This window comes from Erpetoichthys calabaricus, chromosome 2, assembly GCF_900747795.2.
Source record: "Erpetoichthys calabaricus chromosome 2, fErpCal1.3, whole genome shotgun sequence".
Classification (NCBI taxonomy): Eukaryota; Metazoa; Chordata; class Cladistia; order Polypteriformes; family Polypteridae; genus Erpetoichthys; species Erpetoichthys calabaricus.
In genome coordinates, this window is record NC_041395.2 from 109,996,833 (window position 1) to 110,003,155 (window position 6,323).

Genomic DNA, 6,323 nt, shown 5'->3' on the forward strand with positions numbered 1-6,323 from the left:
AGAGAAAACCTCCAATGAAAACAACTGTCATAAACATGAGGACGTTAGAAAAAAATTGAGAATTAGTCAACTGCATACAATAAAAGCATAGACACGGTTGTGTTGTCTCTGCTTTATCTAGTCACTGTGACTTCTGAAGTAGTTTAGCTCATTTTTGGTGGGTCTCTCACTTGGATTTGACATTGGGCTGATTTAAGTATCTGTTTTTTGTTGCTACTATTTCAGGCAATGCTCAGACATGTCTCAAAGGGATCTGTTTTCTTCATTAATGCTTGACTTCACCCTTAGACACCACCAAAAACTAGTCCAGTGCATATCTTTGGCTCACCCATTTTAAAAAGCACTGAATCATCACAGACTCAGTACTGGTTGATGTTAAAGTAAGAGATTGATTTTACAATTTATGCTTTTTCTTGATAAGCCATTTGCTTACATTTGGGGTCAGGTTCTTTACCAAAGTCATTACGTGGCACTGAATTTTCCATCCCAACAGCAACATTACCGGCTTCACTACAATGAGTCAGTCAGTAACAGCTGAGTGCAAACAGTGGGTCTTCCGGTGTTTTTGCCATCTGGACAACTCACTCCAGATGTCTGTTACCTTGCAGGTTGTGAGGGCTCAAAGTAATATGTTCAGAATCAAACTGTTTGCTGACTTTTTCCAGGCCTTGCTAATAAATTGTGTTCTATTGACACTTGCTACTTGGCTTGTTGTGCTCTATGTATGCTTGAGCCATCTCTGCTTTATTAACTCAAGAAGTGTCTGCAGACGCTCATCTGTTTTTGAGTCTGCTCTAATCCAGTTCAGCACTAATCAGTTATTGATCACTACATTGCCATAACTTGCAATATCAACTGAAATACAATTTTTGTTACCTGTATCGACAACATATCAGACACCACTTGAATCTTACCAAACACATATCTTGCTGTCAGACTAGCGTCTCCCACCTTATTAGCTCTGTAAATCTTTTCAGTTTTCCAGATGGGGTAAATGTTTTTGTTCTGGCCACTCTTTCTAGTACTGTTTGGTTAAATGTATATACCTGGTGTCAACATCTGAAAGTGTCCTTAACAAAGTGCCACTACTTTCCAGTTATTCCCCCAGTATTGTGGTAATACTCCTCTTTGCCCATAAGTTCCTGCATCAGGTGACATTATGTTCATAGAAAGTTCATCATCATCAAGGCTGCTCTTGCTCTTGCATGTCCCATATTGAAGCTATTTTTGCTTGTAATAAGTTATACGCATCACAACCCTTCACTACCTTTGCCAGGTTTGGAATAGTTTCCTCATGTACTTCTAGTTAATTATTCCCAGGATACTGTTCAGTTCAGTCACATATGGGTGTGGTGTATTCTTCTGTTGTCCTTATGTTTTCTGGTTTGGATCTTTTTGCTCTTTTGGCCATTATGTAGTCTAGAAGGTTTCATCCAGCCTTACTTAAAGGGTGTGTCAGTCAGTCTAGCTTTCCAGCTGGCTTGCTGCTTTATCCCCTGAAGCCATTTTATTCATGAATTATGCTATATTGTGTTTCTGCCAAAAATGATGACATCAAAAGAATATAAGTAGTCGTACAACGACAGGAAACCATCAAGCTCATTTGATCATCCATATACTGTATATATGTTTACTTGATCCTGAAACACAGGAGAATTCCTGGAAACCTGTAATTTCACATATTTTAGTACACAGGTGATAACTGTAATACTGTAATAATAATATTAATAATAACTGTATATAGCACCTTATCATACATTATATAAATAAATGTACACAGTATATATCTTCATTTTACCTAGGCATATGTACATGGCAACACATTGAGTAGAAACAGTCTGATGCTATTAAAGTTAATGAAAAGATACAAAAGCAAATATAACAGTCCATAGTGGTTTCATTTGATTTAGGATATACATGAAGTTCTTGATTCCTGAATGTGATTGTTTGATCAGCTGACACAGAGGAGAGGAAAGCAAAAAAACACCTCCAATGGGCCGTAGGAGAAAAATAAACCTCTGGAGGGCCATGATCGGAAGACTGAAACAAGCAAATCAAATAGTTAGGTCTGATGGTAATCAATTTATATATCATGAAAGTCAGAATGACCTAGGCAAACTAGTTGTCCACTCTCCAGTTAATACAGTTAGCACAATCGATAGATAATAAGGTTTTCAAGTCCTCCTCATTTCCTCCACTACCCCAGGTGACTGCAGAACACAGCTTCCTGAGCAGGTGTGGTTGGCACCACCACACAGGATGGGACACAGAAACATAAAAAAGCAATGGATCAATGCTGGGTACACATCAAGGAGCTAAGCTTATAATCGGATCACTATATTATGATATCATTTCTGGAAAGAAAGATTAAAAAAAGGTTTTAGAAGTTTTTTGTAATGTTCCACAGATTTTGCCTGGCATATTTCTATTGGTAAATTATTCCACATTTTAGGTGCATAAGAACAGAAAGTTGCCTCAGTTCTTTTATGCTTAGATCTAGGAATAAAAAGCAAACCAGAATTTGCAGATCTAAGACTGTGATTTGGTACAGCTAAGGAAAAAGGCATTTTGAGATGCAGTTAGGGGTAAGATTGTTTAAAGCCTTATATAAAAGTAAAATCATTTTTAAATCAATTCTAAAGGACACTGGCAGCAAATGTAAAGATTTTAGTATTGGGGATATATGCTCATATTTTTACCTTTGGTTAAAATTCTTGTGGCTGCATTCTGGACAAGCTGTGGCAATTTACATCCTTTTTAAATGTTATAAGAGATCACACTCTTGTAATGTTCCTTAGATGGAAGAAAGCAGTCTTGGTAATATTATTAATATGCAACCTGAAATAAAGGTGAAACATATCACCTAAATTCTTAACCTATGGTTTGATTCACAGTGTCAGATGATTCATTTTGTTTCTAAGAGTCTCACTTTGTTTATTGCTGGCAATAACTAAAAAATGTTTCCTTGTTTACTTTAAGAAAATTCATTTTCAACCATTCTATTACAGTACTGTGCAAAAGTTTTAGGCAGGTGTGAAAAAATGCTGTAAACAAAGAATGTTTCAGAAATTTAAATAATGATTGTTTATTGTTATCAATTTACAAAATGCAAAGTGAGCAAACAAAAGAAAAATCTAAATCAAATCAATATTTGGTGTTTATACCTTTTGCCTTCAAACCAGCATCAATTCTTATAGGTACACTTGCACAAAGTCAGAGATTTTGTAGGATTCTAGTCAGGTGTATGATCAACCAGTTATACCAAACAGGTGCTAATGATCATCAATGTCACACGTAGGTTGAAACACAGTCATTAACTGAGACAGAAACAGCTGTGTAGGAGGCTTAAAACTGGGTGAGGAACAGCCAAACTCTGCTACCAAGGTGAGGTTGTGGAAGACAGTTTCACGTCATGGCAAGATTGAGCACAGCAACAAGACACAAGGTAGTTATATTGCATCAGCAAGGTCTATCCCAGACAAAGATTTCAAAGCAGACAGGGGTTTCAAGATGTGCTGTTCAAGCTCTTTTGAAGAAGCACAAAGAAACGGGCAACGTTGAGGATCGTAGATGCAGTGGTCGGCCAAGGAAACTTAGTGCAGCAGGTGAAAGACACATCAAGCTTATTACCCTTCGAAATCGGAAGATGTCCAGCAGTGCCATCAACTCAGAACTGGCAGAAACCAGTGGGACCCAGGTACACCCATCTACTGTCCGGAGAAGTCTGGCCAGAAGTGGTCTTCATGGAAGAGTTGCAGCCAAAAAGCCATACCTCCCGACATGGAAACAAGGCCAAGCGACTCAAGTATGCACGAAAACATAGGAACTGGGGTGCAGAAAAATGGCAGCAGGTGTTCTGGACTGATGAGTCAAAATTTGAAATATATGGCTGTAGCAGAAGGCAGTTTGTTCGTCGAAGGGCTGGAGAGCGGTACAATAATGAGTGTCTGCAGGCAACAGTGAAGCATGGTGGAGGTTCCTTGAATGTTTGGGGCTGCATTTCTGCAAATGGAGTTGGAGATTTGGTCAGGATTAATGGAGTTCTCAATGCTGAGAAATACAGGCAGATACTTGTCCATCATGCAATACCATCAGGGAGGTGTATGATTGGCCCCCAAATTTATTCTGCAGCAGGACAATGACCCCAAACATACAGCCAAAGTCATTAAGAACTATCTTCAGCGTAAAGAAGAACAAGAAAGTCCTGGAAGTGATGGTATGGCCCCCCACAGAGCCCTGATCTCAACATCATCGAGTGTGTCTGGGATTACATGAAGAGACAGAAGGATGTGAGGAAGCCTACATCCACAGAAGATCTGTGGTTAGTTCTCCAAGATGTTTGGAGCAACCTACCAGCCGAGTTCCTTCAAAAACTGTGTGCAAGTGTACCTACAAGGAATTGATGCTGTTTTGAAGGAAAAAGGGTGGTCACACCAAATATTGATTTGATTTACATTTTTCTTTTGTTCATTCACTGCATTTTGTTGATTGATGAAAATAAATGATTAACACTTTCATGTTTGAAAGCATTCTTTGTTTACGGCATTTTTTCACACCTGCCTAAAACTTTTGCACAGTACTGTATACTAGTAAGGCACTGGATTAAAAGGGTCTAGGGAACACTGGGTCATCAGGCACAATGAATAAATAGAGATGTGTGTCATCAGCATAGCTATGGTAACTTTACATTATATTGTGAAATTATCTCTCCTAACAGAAGCCTGTAGAATGAAAATAATAATGGTCCCCAAAATTGATCCCCATGGTACATCATATAGAATTTTCATGATTTTTGATGCACAATCGCCATAATTGACAAAGAATTTCCTTCCTGTTATATATGATTTTAAACCAGTCTAACGCACTACCCAAAAGCCCATACCCCACTGGCTAAGCAGTTCATAAGAATATCATTATCTATAGTATCAAATGCTGCACTCAAGTCTAGGCAGAACAAGTACAGGACATTTTATTTTTGCATCTGCGTTATTTTGCAGATCATTTACTAGAACTGTGTCAGTAATATTATTTGGTCCTAAAGCCTGACTGAATTCTTATCAAGAATAAAATTTTTATACAAATAATCACTTAACTGTCAAAAAATGACTTTTTTGTAGAATTCTACTTAGAAAAGGCAAATTGGAGACTGGCCTATAGTTGTCTAAGATAGAGCAATCAAGGTTATTTTCCTTGAGCAGAAGCTTAATTGCAGCTTTTTTTGAAAGAATCTGGAAAAATGCCAGAATCTAATGAACAATTTGCTATGTCAAGAACATTTGTTGCTAAGTAGATCAGAAACTTCTTTAAAAGAAGCTTGTCAGAACGGGGTCTAATACACAAGTGAACTGTTTTAGTTGAGTAATTATTCTGTGAAAGAACAGATAAATTAATTTTAATGACGTATCTTAGTTCACAATGCTGACCATGCTGTTTAAGGCTCAACAAAATTTTTATTTGAGGCCGGTTTTTATAGTTAAATCTAATATTATTTATTTCATCTTTAAAATATACTGCAAAGTCTTCACTTTTAGACTGTAGAATGCCCTCTTTCAGATTCAACATGCTAAATGTTGTTGAATTCTGGAAATAAACTTATTTCAAACAGTAGACATTTAAAATCATAACTGGCTATGCATGTAAAGCGCAATGCTTTAAAAGTGGGGTTAATGGCTAGGTTTAGTGCAATGGTTAATTAATTATTGCTATGGATCACAAGGAAAAGGGTTATTAAGGTCTTGTTAAATAGCAGCATCTGAGTAATAGACAGATTATACGTAGTCCTTATTTCAAAGTATCCATTGGTGCTATGTAAGTCTTAACAGGACCAAACAAAAACATTTGTTAATATCTTGTTCCACAGCAGTAACTGGACTTAGGTACCAGTAAAAAAATGCATGGTGTTTTTACTGCTGTGTATTTCATTTTGCCTAAATCTGTGGAAAAATAGTGAGGCATCTATTATTTCAGTTTGTGTTTAATTCAGTCTTTCATATTTAATCTGCTAATGTATCTACTTTAGATAAACAAATACTTATGTCTCCATTTTTTTATCTGTGGTATTCTTGTTGCACACCAATCCATGCATGGTGTAACTTTTTTCTATTACACGATGTTTCTCCATTCTTCAAACCTCTAATTTTATTTTTGGTTACCATGGGAAGACTACACCGCATGCTATGTGAAGCATGTAGTATGTTACATTTTCTTGTAAGTGGATCCTCACCAGTTATTTCTTTACCGTGGCAATTCTCCAAAAGCTGCACTTACTTCCTCTGTGCTCGGTGCTACTTCCATCTTCTCTCTTGATGCGGTGCTGGCCAGCT